This window comes from Loxodonta africana, chromosome 4 (genome assembly GCF_030014295.1).
Source record: "Loxodonta africana isolate mLoxAfr1 chromosome 4, mLoxAfr1.hap2, whole genome shotgun sequence".
Taxonomy (NCBI): domain Eukaryota; kingdom Metazoa; phylum Chordata; class Mammalia; order Proboscidea; family Elephantidae; genus Loxodonta; species Loxodonta africana.
Genome location: NC_087345.1, coordinates 71,054,564 through 71,074,299, shown reverse-complemented (window position 1 = coordinate 71,074,299; position 19,736 = coordinate 71,054,564). Strand labels below are relative to the sequence as shown.

General features: G+C 40.1%; 1 protein-coding gene across 1 annotated transcript in view; it reads left to right on the top strand.

Moving 5' to 3' along the window:
• Positions 1 to 19,736, top strand: part of HMGA2 (high mobility group AT-hook 2) — a 156,968-nt gene that overhangs the window by 19,518 nt on the left and 117,714 nt on the right. The window lies entirely within an intron of this gene.

Genomic DNA, 19,736 nt, shown 5'->3' with positions numbered 1-19,736 from the left:
TGGCTTTGTTAGAAAACAAGGATTTTTTTTTTCCCCCAGTTTGTCTTGCTTCCGGCCCTCTGATTTTAGAGACAACTCCATCCTTGCAAATGCACTTGATCCCACAGACACAGGGATCCGGGATCCTTGAGGCCAGAAACTCAGCAATGGATGAGGAGCGATGCTGATTTTACCCCTTGAACTTTGTTTCTTTTCCTGCTACACTCCCCGTGTTTTACTTCTTCTGGTCTGTCTTAACACTGACAGGAGAGAAGACAGTCTTAAAAATGAATAAAACCATTTCTCAGGAAAGGTGGGGATCCTCTATCCCCAGCATCGTCTGTGATGGGTTTTTTGGACTTCCTTTTCCCTCTCCCCAGGCTTAATCTACAGACCCCACCTTTTTGGTTTCTTTCCTGCTATGCTCCGCTGTATTTTCCCGTTTGTTTGCTATTCCTTTCTCCTCGAGGTCTGCATCACTTTCTATTTATACTTTGGTATTGCCTTTCATTTAATTTATTCATCTTGTTTTTTTTTTTTTTCCTCCCCTCAACACGTGTTGGGATCAGATTTCCTAGCACGAGGAAATGGGGATGATCTTTAGATTAAAAACATCTCAGTGTTACAGAGAACCTTAGAGTAAGGTCATTTCATTGAATAAATTCTCCATTCAATGAATGAATCTGTCCAAACCCACCCTCCAGGTGGTGATCACCCAGCATATGTTTAATTACCTTTAATGTTGAGGAACCCCCTACCGCTTAAGGCTGCCTTTTTCTTCCTAGGAAGCTGTGAACATTAGAAAATTCTTTTGTCTGACTCCCTATAGCTTCCATTCACTGTCCCTATGTGTGTTGTTGCTAAAACCAAAAAAACTTGTTGCCGTTGAGTCAGTTCTGACTCATAGTGACCCTATAGTGACACTATACCAGTGAAAACCCTGGTGGTGTAGTGAATGAGAGCTATGGCTGCTAACCAAAAGGCCGGCAGTTCAAATCCACCAGGCACTCCTTGGAAACCGTATGGGGCAGTTCTACTCTGTCCTATAGGGTGGCTATGAGTCGTGTTGTTGTTAAATAAGTTGTTGTTAGGTGTCATCAAGTCAATTTTTGACTCGTAGCAACCCCATGTGACAGAGTAGAACTGCCCCATAGGATACTCTCGGCAGTAATCTTTGTGGGAGTAGATCACCAGGTTTTTCTCTGGCTGAGAGGCTGGATGGATTCAAACCACCAACCTTGCGATTAATTGTAACTGTTGCGACACCAGGGCTCCATGTCCCTATGCATACCTAATGGGAATATATAAAGGAATTGTTTTCATTTTCACTTTTACTTGTGATAGCCTTTCAGATATTTGAGGACAATGAACACGTACCCTTTTCTTTGACTGTTCTCTTTTCTGGCTTGAATATCTCCAATCTTTTTAGTTATTTCCTATAAAGGAATGTTCTGATTATTCTCTTCCGAGCATGTTTGTTTTTTAATCTTTTGAAATATGTCACCCAGAACTATGTATCATATTCCAGATGTGAGTTTATCACCTCCCTTGTTCCACGTGCAGTTCCAGTTATCTATTGCTGGCTCATAAACCAGAGATTCTTTGGGTCAGGGAGATGGACAGGGCACAGCAGAAAGGCTTGTCTTTCTGCTCCAGGATGTTTGCAGTTTCAGCCGGGAAACTCAGATGACTCTAATGCCAGGATTTTAGAATCTAGGGGCTTCTTTACTGATAGGTCTGGCTCTTTTGCAGGACTGGCTGGAAGCCTGGGCACATCAGGGAGTGTTGACTAGGGAGCCTACACGTTACCTCTCCAGCATGGCAGTCTCAGTGTAGCCTGCCTTCTTGCATGTACTCAGAGCTTCCAGAGAGCATGTTCTGGCAAACGAGGAGGAAGCTGCATGGCTTTCTTTGACTTAGTCTCAGGAGTCAAAAAGTGCTACTTCCCGTTATACTCTAGTGAGCACATTGTTGACTAAGCTGATACTAGCATGCATGTCAAATATACATCTGCCACTTTCTAAGCATCAGAACTGTGTAAAGGACATTCTATGCCACTGAGTTAAGCAATAAGAGAGACTTATATAAGCTTTCTGCTGGGCAACATAATAGAAAATAGGCATGCTCTTTGAAGTCATGAGAATTGTGTTGCTAAGATGAAATAAAATGAATTATAAGCAAATGCAATGAAAGTCAGCACAAAAAGCTCCATCAAGTGTGGCCCCTTAACTGATCTTTCTACATTTCATCTCTTCTAGGTTTGTGCCACCCTATAATGTTCACCAGTTAATCTGTGTAGGTACCCTACAGTAATGTCACTGCTCTTCTCAGGGACTTTCTATGGCTCCTCAGCTAGCCACTGAATTAATTACAACTTGCCCCTTCTGGCACTTCAAAGTCCCCTCGGTTTATGCTTGCCTCTCTCTGTGGCTTTATAGCCTACCGCTCAGTCTCATACACATGATGTTTCAGCCAAGCTGAAATAAAACACAGTGCAATTAAAGGATATATATGTATTTATTTATTTATTCTTAATGGATTCTTGCTCATTCTGGGCGATCTGGATTTCAAGCATCTGATGTTTATTTTGCGTAAGAATCCCAGAGGAAACTCTGGTGGCGTAGTGGTTAAGTGCTACAGCTGCTAACCAAGAGGTCGGTAGTTCGAATCCACCAGGCACTCCTTGGAAAATCTGTGGTACAGTTCTACTCTGTCCTGTAGGGTCGCTATGAGTCTATGAGTTGGAATCGACTTGACAGCAGTGGGTTTTTGGCTTAAGAATCCCAGATGAGGCTTCCACCACAGAAACCCTTGTCTATCTGGGAATAGCTGAGCCATCCTCATTGATTCTCATGGGTTCTAATTTTTACTGGCTGTGAGAATGGAAACTATTGTGTGGCGAATTGTTACAAGCCCCTGATTTGGTCCCCAAAGAAGAGTTGCTCTATTTTGAAGAGGAAATAAAAGGAAATTGTATATTTTTTCTAGACAGCGTGTTTCCTCTTTGCTTGTATATCTTCTGTTGGGTAGAGTATGCAGCCAGTCGTCACAAGGCATTCGGTTCAATGGCATTCTTTGCTGGAAAGCTCGTACTAAAGAAATAAATTATTGCATTTTCCATAGGAAATGGGCTTGCACTTTATAGTGAGTTCAGTTGTTTCCAACAGTGTCACTCACTGATTTCCTTGAATTAGAGGTATATTTTTTAACTCATTGGATTTACTAGGCACATAACTTGAAACCTAAGTTATTTCCCTTTTGTTCTTCTGTAATTTCTAAAAGTTCTTTTGTTTTTTAAAATATGTCCTGTGAATCTTATGGTTTCATGCAATAGGTCTGGAAAAAAATTATCTAAAGTATAGCCCTCTCTTCTCATGTGATTGGCATCGGTAGTTAGTAGGTTAATCAAAAGTTGCTTAATCAAAAATGTGTACATGTAGGGAAGTAATTTACATCATTCTTTGTTTCTAGAGGGAATGGAAGGTTGGCTGACCTGGTGATCCAGTGAATATGTTAACTAGATTTTGGTTAACAGAGCTTCTACTGTTTTCTTTATTCTTTACTTTTTTTTCCCCCTAATTCTAATTAGATTTCAGACCTATTATTTTGATGAGTGTCTTAGTCTTCTAGTACTGCTATAACAGAAATACCACAAGTGGATGGCTTTAACAAAGAGAAATTTATTCTCTCACAGTAAAGTAGGCAAGAAGTCTAGATTCAAGGCGTCAGCTCCAGGGGAAGGCTTTCTCCCCCAATTGGCTCTGGAGGAAGGTCCTTGCCCTCCATCTACCCCGGTCGAGGAGCTTCTCAAGCTCAGGGACCCTGGGTCCGAAGGATGCACTCTGCTCCTGGTGCTGCTTTTTTGGTGGTATGAGGTCCCCAACTCTCTGCTTGCATCCCTTTCTTGAGAGATAAAAGGTGGTACAGGCCTTATCCCAGGGAAACTCCGTTTACCTTGGATCAGGGAGGTGACCTGAGTGAGGGTACTGTTAGAATCGCATCCCCTTTAACATAAAATTACAGTCACAAAATGGAGGATAACCGTACAATACTGGGAATCATGGCCTAACCAAGTTGACACATATTTATGGGGGACACAATTCAATCCATGACAGTGAGGTAATCTGGAATTTCATGTATTTTTTGTGTGGAAAGGGATGAGAGATAAAGGAAAGAGGTATAAGTGGGGACTCACTTTCCTTCTATAATTAGGAGTCCCTGGGTAGTGTAAATGGTTTACCGACTCTGCTGCTAACCAAAATTTGGTAGTTCGAATCCACCCAGATGTGCCTTGGAAGAAAGGCCTAGAGATCTACTTCCAAAATACCAGCCATGAAAAATGCTATGAAGCACGGTTCTGCTCTGGCACACACAGGTTTCCATGGGTGAGAATCAACTCAGCAACTACACTTGGGTTTTGGGTTTTTAATATAGCTAGGAGCTCAGAATCTGGATTCTGATGGCTTGGGTTCAGATCCTAGCCTTCATTTGGTTAACTGTGGAATCTTGAGCAAATTTTATAACCATTTAAAGGTTTGGTTTCCTCATCTGTAAAAAAAAAAAAAAAAAAAAAGGTGGTAAAGACAGTATATTTCTCAGAGGGTTGTTGGGAGAATTAAGTGAGATAATACATGCAAAGGGCTTAGTAGAGGGTGTGGTGCATGGTAAGTGCACAATAAATGATAGAAATTAAGATTAACATCATTGTACACTTTCATGTCAATATTAGTGGCAACCTAAACTAATGGCACAGTGGTTAAGAGCCTGGCTGCTGATCAAAATGTTGGCATTTGGAATCCACTAGCTGCTCCTTGGAAACCCTATGGGGCAGTTCTCCTTGTATTATAGGGTTGCTATAAGTTGGAACGACTCATCAGCAATGGATTTAGTTTATTTATTTATTTATTTATTTAACTCTAATTGCTTAGAGCCACCGGTAGTTACATGTGGAGTGACGTGACTGAGTTGTGTGTCAGACTAACCAAGTGATCATTATGTCACCAGTATATCTATGCTGAATAACATTTAAGAATTACTTATAAATAATATTAAAAAAAAATCACCTTTGGTTAAGAAGGGAATTTCAGCTTATAAGCCTTTCTTCTAATTGTACTCATTTGTTGTCATGTGTTGTTCATCAACTTGAAAAGTAGCCTTTCTGCTTTTCCCTTCACTGTGCAGGCACAGAGGTGTGCGGGTTCTCAGAACTTCTGCAGAATTCTATAAGCAAATCCTCTGTCCAAGTTAGACTTCTACTTTCTGCATTTCTCAAAGTTGTCTAGGAAAAGAGCTCGTCACAATTGATTTAGTAATGGAGAGTGTCTGCAAAGAGCTGTAGAGAGTGGAGAGGCTCAAGAACACAGTAAATAATAAAAACGTCATCCTCATGCATGAAACGCTTCATCCAGATGTCACTTAGTGAAGCAGCTAGTACTTCTGGAGGACAAGAAGCAAGGACCAAATAAAAAAGAAGAAATCAGTGTGAACAAGGGTAGCTTTTAGGTGTTTTGTTTTCAGAATATTTTTATGAGAAAGGAAATTAACAGCAGAAGGAAAATACTCCCCAATATGAATTTATGGTTTTTAAAGAAAAAAAAAAATCATCCTGGAGATACTAACATTGACCTAGAAATTGACCCCCCAGATGCTGAAGCTTAACTTCAGTTGGTCACTAGAAGGTTACTAACAAACCCCAGCTGTTTTCTCAGGCTGCTGATTCTCTTTATTTGATAATGGGGTGTGTGCAGTATGTTGATTTAAAAACATGCATTTCTACTCCATCATTTTGAGGGGACAGTTGCCTTTCTTTTGTTAAAGAGCTTGTGATACACAGGGAAGTGATACAATTTCATTTGTTAGTCAAACGTGAGGGTTCTTGATCGGCAACAAGGGCTTTTTTGTTTTTCCAAGTATGTAGAAATCTAGAAACTTAAGTGGTGATTCGAAGATCAAGTGGGGAAGAAGAAATCAGAATAAAACCTACTACAACTAGCTTGACAGAAATCCTTTGGACTTCATCTATTGATCTCAAGCTTTAAAGTATTGAGGAACCTGGAAACTTAATTTTGAAATTAAAGCCTTTCATTTCCATTACTTTTTCCCTCCAGATGTTTCTTTCCTTTTTTTTTTTTTTTTACTTTTAGCCATTTGTGATTAAACCCTCGCCTTGTTTACACTGAAGTATAGCTTCATTGTTTAGGAAAAAGATCCAATAATGCGTATTGCAGATAATTGTAGCTTTGTACTGAAGTCAGAAGGGCAGAAATTACTTTGATATAACATCAACTACTTCTACTGATGGAGTACGTGAAGGTGAAATCATTTTCCCTTAGAAACTTGTCATAGTAACATGTTTTCAAAAACAAGAGAGGCTCCATTTAAGGCATGTAAATTTTTGGTATACACTCCATAAGTAAAATACAAATTTCCTAATGCATATACTACATTCAAAATTGATAAGTAATATTTCTTGAGAGCATGCCCACCTTTGCAATATTTCGTGATAAAAGTAGTATACTTTCCAAACCCAAACAGAACCCTGTGGGGAAAAGTGGCTTACGTTTATTTATTTACTTTTAATAGCTTACTGCAAATGATCATTTAAAATTGGAGGATTAAACATGAAAACACTAATAAATTGTACTTGGAAGTCGAGGATTAGATTTGATCATTAATGAACGATTCAAGCTTAACCTCTTCCTTGTTTATTTGTTTTAATATTGAAGTGCTAGTCTTATTATTGTGTTAAGTGAGGTCTTTAACAAAGAGATTGATGATCTGGGCAGCACATTCATCCAGGTCAGTTTGGCATGGCCACACACTATCAGACATCAACCATTTAAGACTGTAAAGAAAGACCATGGCGTCCACTGCACCAGTGATGTGGCCACAGTGCCACAAAAATCATGTCATCTTTTAAGATTATAATTATGGAAGAACATGCTTTGATCCCACTCATGGTTGAGTGGCAAATTCTAGACAGGTGGTGGTCCCAACTAATGTCCTATTTCTCCACACAATACCCTCAGATCACTAGAATCCTGGCAAAGATGGTTGTCACAATTCTGCTGTAATAAGATGACAAGTATCATGGAATTAAATGATCATTTTATATGACAGTAAATGCAAGACTTCCTCTTACACAATAAATTACCCATGCTGTCATGCACATACTTACCTATACTCACCCAAATCTGAGTATTTAAGGATGGCGGTAAATATATTTCTAAAGATTGGAAACCTTCACGTTTTATATAAATAAAATTCCTATGCTGCATAGTTTTGCCTTAGTAAGATAGGTAAAACTATTACTCTATTTTTAAATAGAGCCTTTTGTTGTGTTTTTTAAAGGTGAATTTTAAGATTTTTTTTTTTTAAATCAAGAAACTCTTGGTTTCAAAGTTTTTAGTATTTGACACAAATATTTAAACATTTTCTACAAAATTTCAATCTGGTAGGATTTAATCAAGCCTGCTGCCTCTTTTTTACTGCCTCTATTCTAGACTGAAATTCTACATTTTGATGAGCTGATTACTTATGGGCAGGTCACTTAATTTACCCATGCTTTTTCTCCTTTAAGTACCTGACGTGAACATTTTGTCCATTACTAATGGCAATCAAGCATTTAAGGTTGTAAAACACAAAAACTTTTATGGCTACAACCAGCTCTATTATCCAGGGACTGATTATTGAGTTTGTAGATTATCCAGCCCCTAGCTCTCTTCTTTGCTTTGTTTTCCCAGCTCCCCCCCTGCTGCCTGCCCTTTGGCCATTTCACTGCTCATTAGGGCCTCCACCAGATGGTGGGCAGCGTTGGAACAGGGGGTCAGCACTAGTAAAAGGCCTGGTGGGAAGGAGGCTGGGAGCAATGGCAGACATAAGGTTTTCAGATTATCTGTCCATTTGATGTGTCCAGGCTACCCCGAAACCCTGTCCTCGGGAATAATTAATTGAATGCAGCCATGAAACTGAAGCTTGTTTTTCATTCATTATTTATTGATTTCTTATAATAAATGTGATTTTAGAAGTTAGTTAAAACGTCTCTTTCAGGACACTATACTAAACAAAAGTTTCTTTTTTATATTTCCTCTGTGTTGAGGGAGGAGTGGCTATAGACTGGGCTTGGTTTAGCACGTCTTTCCTCTTCTTCGAATTCAGAAGAATTGCACTAAATCTATTCCTGCTTTAGACTTGGTTTGGAATGATAGTTCTTTAAATTTAGACAGAAGGAGGTTGCTTTACCTTGTCGAAAGGGTCCTATGTGGATGGTAAAATGTCATGTATCTGACCCCAGCTGTATGACTAAGGAAAGCCCATGTTATCACTTTGTGCCTTGGTTTCAAAACATTAACCCAGAAAATGCAATTTGAGTTCCTTACTTAACATAGTGTCATGCAGAAGGCTTATTATGTAAGATAGACAATACTGATGTATACAAAGACTATTTAAACACGTTTTTGTTCATTTGTTTGCTTGTCTCTTGCTTGCGCTCTCCCTGTCAAGTTGATTTGGACTCACAGCGACCCTGTGTTACAGGGTGGAATGCCCCATAGGGTTTATTAGGCTGTAATCTTATGGAAGGAGCCCTGGTGGCACAGTGGTTGAGTGCTCAGCTGCTAACTGAAAGGTTGGCGTTTCAAACCCACCAGCCGCCCTGCACGAGAAAGATGTGGGAGTCTGCTTTTGTAAAGATTATAGCCTTGGAAACCCAATGGGGGCAGCTCTAGTGTGTTCTATAGGGTTGTTGTGAGTCAAAACTGACTCAGCAATGGGGTTTTTTTTTTCATATGATTTATAATTTAGTTGTACAGTGTGTTCCTGGGGTTACTTTCTCTCGTTATTACCACAGCAATATCCAGGCTAACATCAAATGTATACAGGTTTGATTTATGAAAATAATAAGACAAATTTTATCTAGTTCGGATACCAAACCAAAAAAACCCTTTGCCATAGAGTCGATTCCGATTCCTAGCAACCCTATAGGACAGAGTAGAGCAGCCCCATAGGGTTTCCAAGGCTGTAAAGCTTTATGGAAGCAGACTGCCACATCTTTCTCCCACGAAGCAGCTGGTGGGTTCAAACCGCTGACCTTTTGGTTAGCAGCCGAGCCATTAACCACTGTGCCACCAGGGCTCCCTAGTTAAGAAAAAAAAAAAAACCAAACCCAGCGCCGTCAAGTCAACTCCGACTCATGGCGACCCCATAAGACAGAGTAGAGCTGCCCCATAGAGTTTCCAAGGAGTGCCTGGCAGATTCGAACTGCTGACCTCTATGGTTAGCCGTCATAGTACTTAACCACTATGCCACCAGGGCTCCCCAGTTAAGATAGCCTTGCTATAATCTGTTAAATTGTCAGATGTAGGCTCCAAAAAGAGGGGAAAAAAAGGGACTCAAAAAGGCCATGATAATTCTATTGAGCCACCACCTCAACAAATGTAGACCTTATTTTTTCTCTTTGTTCATGCTGAATATAATTTCTGCTTATCAAATAATTTCAAAATCACTAGGTCTTAAAGCAACTTAATTATATGCTTTAATATTTCTGAATGAGCTCTTTGAGGGTAGAACACATATCATAGTTTTCTTTCTAGCCATGGCACCTAGGACACTGCAGAAGAGAAGTCTGCAGAGTGGTTCAGAGCCCACGCTGCCTAGGTTCAGATATCAGCTTATCAAGGCAAATCGCTCAATGTCAGCGGCCCCAGTTTTCCTGTGCGTAAAACAGGGTAATGATAGTTCTCATCTCGTAGGACTCTTTTGTAAGAATCAAATGAGAAGCCATCAGAGAACTTTATTCAACATGTAGCAAGCACTCAATAGATCATAGTCCTTGATGTTTGTACAGTTCCAGGCCCATCGAAGGGCTTAATAAAGGCTGGGTGAATAGAATGACAGTATTTCTTTATTGTGTATAAAGCATGGTCTTTGAAATTTTTTTTCCCTTAGTGAATGTGGATTGGCACTGCATACCTTGTTTTGTTTTTGTTATTGTTGTTCTCATGTTTTTAGCCGATGATTTGAATTTTCAGAGAGGCTACTCCAGGGTGAAAGGTACAACCTGTAGGCATCAAAACAGTGTTCGTAATAATTTTGAGTTCCAGTTTATGCCTTTCCACTCCAGAAGTAAGCTGCTAGCCACCATCACCCAGGACCAATCCAGACTTTGAACGCTTTGCCTCACAGTAGCATTTCCATTCTCTCACTCTTGGAAAGGGCATTCTGCTTTCCAAAGCACACTCTAGTGCTGTACCTTGAAGACTTTTGGTCACAGCTTTGGATCATCAGAAAAACAGAAGAGAGCTTTGTTGGGAAAAAGCCTCACAAAATCATTTTCGGAGTTAGTTTCTCGCTTTTTTCCACCGAACTTGTTTTAATCCCCTATTTGTGTACCATTTCCTTTACTCCTAAATTTTAGTACTAAAATGAAAATAAAAGAGGAAAATCAGTTAATAAATGTATTTGCTTCTTTGACTTCTTTCAAGGGCATTTTTATGCCCTTAGAGTGACACATTAAGGCAGTGGCCTGTGCAACTAGGGATTTTATTGGAAAAAAATCTTAGTACCCTAGGTTTACTTCCCTGAAGGAATATGTACTCCACAGTTCGAATAACATAGGGAGCAGTGTTGCAAAACTTAGAAACTTAAGTATTAACATCACCAATAAAGGAAGAGCAGAACTTCCAAGTTCCCAGACAATCCAAATATTTTCAGTCTTGAGGGAGCACCCTATTACAGGAAGCACCAGTGTCCAGGAAGGTGAGAGCATAACCCTATGTGGAGGAACATGGAATCATAAGATTATAGCTGATACTGTTCTGTAAAATTTGGTTTGTTTCGCAGTCTTTCATCAGCCCCTGTTCAAAATGATGCTCATTGCACAGAAGACATATCCCCCCAAGAGGTATCAGGAGCTGATCCTGGGGTATAATTTCCTTATTACAGGATCCCAGTCCCCACATTGTCTTTCCTGCCATTATTCTCTCAGCCCAACTTTAATGTTCCTTAAATTTCCTAGTGGAAAATTGATGCAGCATTTGCAGGCTTGAGCCCACTCTCAGTGGATAGATCTGGGGGTGGGGTGGGATGTATGAACATGTCTTAAGAGATTGACATTGAATAAGCCGTAGTGCTGATGACACTGGATATGCACCTTATGAGCTTAATGGAAAGAATGAAAAGGCATTTATGACAACACTGTCCTCCATCCTATAACATTTTCATTCTCCTGTGCCCTCACTGGAAACCGTGGTGGCGTAGTGGTTAAGAATGGTGGCTGCTAACCAAAAGGTCGGCAGTTCAGATCCACCAGGCGCTGCTTGGAAACTGTATGGGGGAGTTCTACTCTGTCCTATAGGGTTTCTATGAGTTGGAGTTGAATTGATGGCAACAGATTTTGGGTTTGGTGCTCTCACCAAAGTTTTAATTTCTTTTTTAAAAGTAAGTAGAATGATTTAAAGCTTTCATTCCTCTTTCTTGCCTTTGGACCATATATTTGGACTGTGTTGGGTGAAAATCATCTCATTCCCAACCCTAATTCTCCACCCTTATAATTCCTTTCATAGCAATGGTATAGAGTTGGATGACATTCTGTTTGCAATTGCCATTTACAGAGTGCTCGTTTCCAGATTGTCAAACCAAGACAATGGTTCTAGTAATGGTCTAGTCTAGTAATGTTCTTCTTCCGGTAGTACCCTTTTTTGTGTGTGTGATCGTCAGGATTTTTCAGTGCCTCAGCCAGGCTTAGGATTTTGTGTTTTGCATCTTAAACAATTGATGAGCTGCACAAAACCATGTAAAATCCATAATCTTATAAACAAACTGGTGACTTGTTTACTCTGGTTCTAATCTGCTTTACTGATTATCAATTGCTGGAAATCAACTGGCACCTTTTTCAAAAGTTAACACCTTTGAGAACAAAACTGTTATAACTGTTATCTAACTTGCGTTGTTGAAACTTCTTAGGAGTTCTTTAGTATTCACCGGAAACTAATTTGTACTCCACTTAATTGTACCACGCAGTCTCCTGCTAACGATCATAAAGCAGGTGGGTTTATGTACATCACTAGATTAATGGAATGTTCGATAGGTTGCATAACGTGCATGGGCTTGGCCATGTGTGGCCACAGTATGAAGAATTCCCTTGTGACTGGAAGTTTTTGCTAAAAAAGTATTTTTTTGCTTGGGATTATTATAATGTATGTATGCAGCATTACTGTTTGCTGTTCTTTTAGGTAAATACGTTACAATAAAAATTCTGACTCTCATTTGAGAATCTGACGTTTTATACCTATAAGGCAAACCAAAAAAAACTCTAAATTTGCAGAAAATTCAGGTGTTTTATTTTTTATGGAATTTTTGAGTCAGAAAAGATGTTTAGATGAATGCAATTGCAGTCTTGAAACTATCTTTGGTGGAAGAATCTCCTCAGACATATGAAAATACCATCTAGAAGGGAGATGTCTTCAGCATCCTCGATGATGGGGTATAAGTTTAATCACCCTCCCTGCGACAGGAGGGTCTTAATACATTCAACCTAAATTTCTCCTTATATGGTTTTCAGTCCATTTCCTCTTGTCTTGTTCTTAACGGTGATGGAGAACATCTGGTATGTTCCTCTTCAAAATAAATCTTCCCTACTTGGCATAGTGAGAAGTGCACATACTTTGGGTCCTAACAGATTTGGGTTTGAGGCTGGAACTTATCATTTATTAGCCTCTGGGCATTGTTCTCTTTGAGCCTAAATTTCTTTTTTGGTAGAATGAGGCTGGGAATACCTCCTGTAGAGTCCCCGGGTGACACAGCTTTAGCCAAAGTGTTCAGCTCTTACTGGATGCTGTGAATATATTACCTCTTATCATCATTATTAGAACCTGTGAGAATTTATTCAGTCAGCCTTCCCCATTCCATGATAAAATTCTGCTTATGCTCTCTTTTTCTAATCCCGTAATCATGGTTCTGAACGGGACTTTGGATGCTATAGTAGACAGAACACTAAGTTTGCAATGAAAGGCCTATGTGACATGCTTTCTGACTTAATGAATTTCTAGCTATGTGACCTGGGACAAGTCACTTGTCCTTAAGCCTACATTTTCCTTTAAGTAAAATGGGAATAATAATTATCATATCTCCGGTGCCTTCCTCTCTTGCTTGTAATAAGGATAACATAAGAAAGTAATTTGTAAGTCAGAAAGCACTATACAACCATAAGGCAATGTTGTTGTTAGGTGCCGTCGAGTCGGTTCCAACTCATAGAGACCCTATACACAACAGAAAGAAACACTGCCTGGTCCGGCGCCATCCTTACAATCGTTGTTATGCTTGAGCTCATTGTTGCAGCCACTGTGTCAGTCCACCTCATTGAGGGTCTTCCTCTTTTCCGCTGACTCTGCCAAGCATGACGTCCTTCTCCAGGGACTGATCCCTCCTGACAACACGTCCAAAGTATGTAAGACGCAGTCTCGTCATCCTTGCCTCCAAGGAGCATTCTGGCCGCACTTCTTCCAAAACAGATTTGTTTGTTCTTTTGGCAGTCCATGGTATGTTCAATAATCTTCACCAATACCACAATCTGAAGGCGTCAACTCTTCTTCGGTCTTCCTTATTCGTTTTCCAGCTTTCACATGCATATGATGTGATTGAAAATACCAGGGCTTGGGTCAGCCGCACCTTAGTCTTCAGGGTGACATCTTTGCTCTTCAACACTTTGAAGAAGTCCGTTGCATCAGATTTGCCCAATGCAATGCATCCTTTGGTTTCTTGACTGCTGCTTCCGTGGCTGTTGATTGTGGATCCAAGTAAAATGAAATCCTTGACAACTTCAATCTTTTCTCCATTTATCATGATGTTGCTCATTGGTCCAGTTGTGAGGATTTTTGTTTTCTTTATGTTGAGATGTAATCCATACGGAAGGCTGTGGTCTTTGATCTTCATTAGTAAGTGCTTCAAGTCCTCTTGACTTTCAGCAAGCAAGGTTGTGTCATCTGCATAACGCAGGTTGTTAATGAGTCTTCCTCCAATCCTGATGCCCCATTCTTCTTCATATAGTCCAGCTTCTCATATTATCTGTTCAGCATACAGATTAAATAGGTATGGTGAAAGAATACAGCCCCGACACACACCTTTCCTGATTTAAAACCACACAGTAACCCCTTATCTGTCCGAACAACTGCCTCTTGATCTATGTAAAGGTTCCTCATGAGCACAATTAAGTGTTCTGGAATTCCCATTCTTCCCGGCGTTATCCATAGTTTGCCATGATCCACACAGTCGAATGCCTTTGCATAGTCAATAAAACACAGGTAAACATCCTTCTGGTATTCACTGCTTTCAGCCAGGATCCATCTGACATCAGCAATGATATCCTTGGTTCCACGTCCTCTTCTGAAACCAGCCTGAATTTCTGGCAGTTCCCTGTCAATATACTGCTGCAGCTGTTTTTGAATGATCTTCAGCAAAATTTTGCTTGTGTGTGATATTAATGATATTATTCTATAATTTCCACATTTGGTTGGATCACCTTTCTTGGGAATAGGCATAAATATGCATCTTTTCCAGTCAGTTGACCAGGACGCTGTCTTCCGTATTTCTTGGCTTAGACAAGTGAGCACCTCCAGCGCTGCATCTGTTTGTTGAAACATCTCAATTGATATTCCATCAATTCCTGGAGCCTTGTTTTTCACCAATGCTTTCAGAGCAGCTTGTACTTCTTCCTTCAGCACCATCGGTTCCTGATCATATGCCGCCTCTTGAAATGGTTGAATATCGACTAATTCTTTTTGGTATAATGGCTCTGTGTATTCCTTCCATCTTCTTTTGATGCTTCCTGCGTCGTTTAACATTTTCCCCTTGGAATCCTTCACTATTGCAACTCGAGCCTTGAATTTTTTCTTCAGTTCTCTCAGCTTGAGAAACGCCGAGTGTGTTCTTCCCTCTTGGTTTTCCATCTCCAGCCCTTTGCACATGTCATTATAATACTTTACTTTGTCTTCTCTAGAGGCCCTTTGAAATCTTCTGTTCAGTTCTTTTACTTCATCAATTCTTCCTTTTGCTTTAGCTGCTCGATGCTCAAGAGCAAGTTTCAGAGTCTCCTCTGACATCTATCTTGGCCTTTTCTTTCTTGTCTTTTCAGTGACCTCTTGTTTTCTTCATGGATGATGTCCTTGGTGTCATTCCAGAACTCGTCTGGTCTTATATTTGACACACTGAACACTAGTGTTCAGTGTGTCAAATATATTCTTCAGATGGTCTCTAAATTCTGATGGGATATACTCAAGGTCATAGTTTGGCTCTCGTGGGCTTGCTCTGATTTTCTTCAGTTTCAGCTTGAACTTGAATATGAGCAATTGATGGTCTGTTCCACAGTCGGCCCCTGGCCTTGTTCTGACTGATGATATCGAACTTTTCCGTCATCTCTTTCCACAGATGTAGTCAATTTGATTTCTGTGTGTTCCATCTGGCGAGGTCCATGTGTATAGTCGCCGTTTATGTTGGTAAAAGAAGGTGTTTGCAATGAAGAAGTCGTTGGTCTTGCAAAATTCTATCATTCGATCTCTGGCATTGTTTCCATTGCCAAGGCCATAGTTTCCAACTACTGATCCTTCTTCTTTTTTCCAGCTTTCTTCTGGGGTGTCTCTGGGTGAATTTGAACCTCCAACCTTTTAGTTAGTAGCTGAGTGCATTTACACTACCCACGGACTTCATACTTTATAATAGGGTGAATGAAATTGGTCTAGTTATTTGTATGACTTTTTTTAAAACTTAGGTCACCATTATCAGCCTCACTCTTGTCTTTGATAGTAATTATTAGGCATTTACTCTTTTGACATTTGTTGTGAAAGTGTTCCAATATGGCCTCTGTCCCTATGGTTGGCAGGTGAAACTGACAACTTTCAGGTGTGTTAGAGACAAATACTTAAACAGTTCCAACATTAAAGGTATTGAGTTTGTGTGCACAAGAAGTTAGTGAATAAGCAAGGTTGAGTGAGGTTAAGAGAGGGCCAGGTGGTTGAAGTAGGAATAAAGAGATGAAGATGACCCAGGAGACATAGATGAAAATGACCCAGGAAGAGTAGATCTCTCTGGTGATGGATATTAAACAGGAAGATTGTAGACCCATGCCTCTTAAGATGAAATCACTGCCAAGTTCCAAATAGAAGAATGGCATGCTCAGGACATGACTGGGCAAGAAGGGAACTTTGAGGGGGCATTGAGGATTGATTAGGATGGAAGTGGCCCTGGAGGTTGCAGTGAGAGGCTGGAGAGGACAATGGCCATGTAGTAGAGGTACATTGAAACCTGTGAGAGCCGGGACTCAACAGGGCTGCCTTGTTTTTCCGGGTCTGTCAGGATTTCTGCCTTTGACAGGTTCTGGCTTTCACAGGTTTTACTGTACACTCTAAAGGGAAAGGTTGGGATGACAGACTAATGTGTGGGTGACTGAGAATGTGCTGTTGGAGAAGACCAGTGGAAAGGCTGTGCATCCAGATATGAGAACTTTGCCGAGAGGCCTGTCCAGAAGCACTGAAATGGGAAAAGATAGAGTAGACATAGTAAGCTTACATGAATATTTATATGTGCTATTGGTTTTATTTTTAAAATCTGTTAAATATAGTTAGAGTTTGTAGAAGCAAGAACATTTTCCCCATATTTTGTATTGTACTAATCTTGTGGTTAAGGAGTCTGATGGTGCAAGGATTAAGTGCTCAGCTGCTAACCGAAAGGTTGGCGGTTAGATCCCACCCATCCAGTAGCTCCGTGGGAGAAAGACCTGGCAATCTGCTTCTATAAAGATTATAGCGTAGGACACTCTATGTGACAGTCCTATCCCTGTCACTTTGGGTTGCTAAGAGTTGGAATCGACTCTACAGCATCTAACAGTCTTTTGGTTTTGTTGAATTGACTCAGTTTGGTTTGGTTTCGTGTTTTATAATAGGGCTGAAAACATATCAATTTTTATAATGGAGCATGGAGTTTGATTAAGTATACCTGCTGATTATGTTACGTGCATCAATATTCTAATTGAACTAGCCACAGTGATCCAGCTTTCCATTTGGGATTTTGCAGATGCTGCTATACAGAGGTTCTCTGCAATTCTGAAAGTAGCTTTTCAAGAGTTGCTTGTCTCCCAGTGGCTGCTTGTGACCTTAGCCACTGAATCGCTGAATGGTTTTTGGCCTCCTGAGTCAGTGACTCTGAGCCACAGAGGAGTAGTGTGATGTCATGTCTGGGGCATGAGCCTGTATCCTCACTGCACTGGAGCCCCACCCTTCCTGGTCTGGGCAGCTTAATGCACAGTGCTGGCGCATAGTGAGCGCTCAATAAATTTAGTTTCTTTTTCCACCCTTCTCTGGGTCTCAATCTACAGGGAAAGCTGAGACAGATAGGTGGGAATGCAGTTCCAGACTCTTTGGTTAATTGAGGAGAAATGATTGCAGTGGTTTACAGAGAGGTTTTCCGTTCTTACGGAGATTAATGTTTTAATGTAAACTTGATAAACTCTGTGTAATATTGTGACGTCTGAGAATATTCGTCATGAAAAATAGCTAATGGGGTACATATTCTGAGCTATTTTGTGTTCCACTAACATTGTTTGGATTTTAATTGACCAACCCCAAGTCAAAAAAAAAAAAAAAGTTCAGAAGGAAGGCCCTACACATTTTCTCCTAATTCTTAGATAAGGAAATATTCAAGCTAGAAATGAACCTTTTGATAGCCTGAAGCATTTCCCCTTGCTCTGCTACAGAGAAAAATTAGACTCCTTTTCTTTCCCCTTCACCTCAAATTTCAGCCAATATATTCTCACCTTTTTTTTTAAATTGAGATAATTGTAGATTCCCTGTACACTTTGCCTTGTTTTCCTCAACGGTAACATTTTGTAAAATTCTAGTACAACGTCTCAGCTAGGATATTGACATTGTTACCATGGACCTATTTTATTCAGATCGCCCCCTTTTTACTTGTATTCATTTGTGTGTGTGCATTAAGTTCTGTATAATCTTATCACCTGTTCAGGTTCATTTATCCATCGTCTAAGGTGTTATCTTTTAAGATTGTAAGTCGCGTGAGAGTTTCAGGCACATCCGTGATGACAGACATTAACAAGTGTCTTGTCTTCTAAGTGCACAAGGACTTTGAGTAGCTGTAGGAAGGTGAAGAGAGGAATTCTGACCTGTTATTTCTGTCCGTGGCTATTCAGTTACTCCTTCATATTTTTAAAGGGCTGGTTGGCACAGACAGAATCATAGGTGGGGTTGGCACACAGCTAACTGCTTGCCTGGCATAACTTATGCTCTTTCACTATGTTAAGAGTTCTGCCAATTTCAGAGGCCAGGAAGCAAAGAGTTGGCCTAGGAGTGCAACCACCTGCTTTTCCTGAGGCCACATACAACAGGCCAATTTGAGTACCTGTTTGCCTTCCTGGGATATATTGGAACATGTCTCCAGAGTCCTGCAGTTGTGTATACATTTTTTTTTTTTCTTCAGAAATCCTTTGTTTCACATAAATTTTAAATGCTTGTGGGGGCAGGTGTTCCTTTGGGAAATTGGCCTGTTAATTGTGCTTGGCTACCTGATCCGGAACTATATAGTAGAACGTTGTTATCTCTTATCTTGAGACCTTTAGGGCATATCCATATTTGAGAATGCCACCATAGCATTAGGTTTCCCAATTAAAAAAAGAAAAAATTGCAGCTGTTTGTGTGAGACATACACACACACACGCACACACACACACAGCTGTGCTGAGATGCAAACACTGGGCAGATGGCCAGCTAGTATCTCAGCATCTGAGAAAAACTGAATTTGCAAATAGCTCAAACTGTGAATATAAAAATATGAGAGTGACAAAGGTCTATTGCATTCCACCAATCACTCCTAGAATCTGAGTGTTTGATTAGATAACCCAAACACAGTTTATTATTATTGTTATTTTTATGTCTCAAGCAGTTAGGTTTGGTCATAACAAATGAGAAAAAAGCCATAAACGTGATCACTTACGGGGTCCTTTTAGAGAATAATTTCAGAATATTTGTTGCCAATGCACTGTTGAATCTTAAATCTCAACTATGCCTTGGCACACAAAGGACTCCCCTCTGCCCCCCTCCACTTTGGATAAATGCTTTTCATTTTGGATTTTAAAAATCTATGGGTTGCAAGTGATAATCTTTATTTTTGGCAGTAACTATTGCCTTATCTAAATAAAAGTTTACTTTCAAATCAGCTGGAGACATTTCGAGAATCTTGGAAGTGCAGAAAAACTGTGTTTTAATATCAGCATATGCTGCTACTACAGTGGACTGTTGTTTTTCACAGTAGTTGTGCTTTATAAAGTAGCTGTGAACACTGAATTAGTGAACGTGGAACCGCTGTTCCTAGAGGAAGTAAAGGGTTAGGTTCCTGCAAGCCTCTGGTCACAACATTTTCATCAGCCGAACGGTATATAAACTTGTGTTACATATGTTTCTGTTTAAAGACAACCTATTTAATATATATTGTTGATTCATTAGCATTGAACTCACAGCCAACAGCACCTAAACAAAGCTTATCTAAGCATATATTTTCTTCGTAACACACGTCACAGCCTTCTTGGGCTTGGAAACACTAGACGTTAATTCAGCACTAAGCTTGGGGGCCATTTTAAACAGAAATTATCAAACAAGCACAAAAATGTAGAAAAACATGGCGCTGAATGGACAGCAGAAAGGACGCTTGTGTACAGTAAAAACCCGCCCACTGCCGTCAAGTCGATTCGACTCATAGCG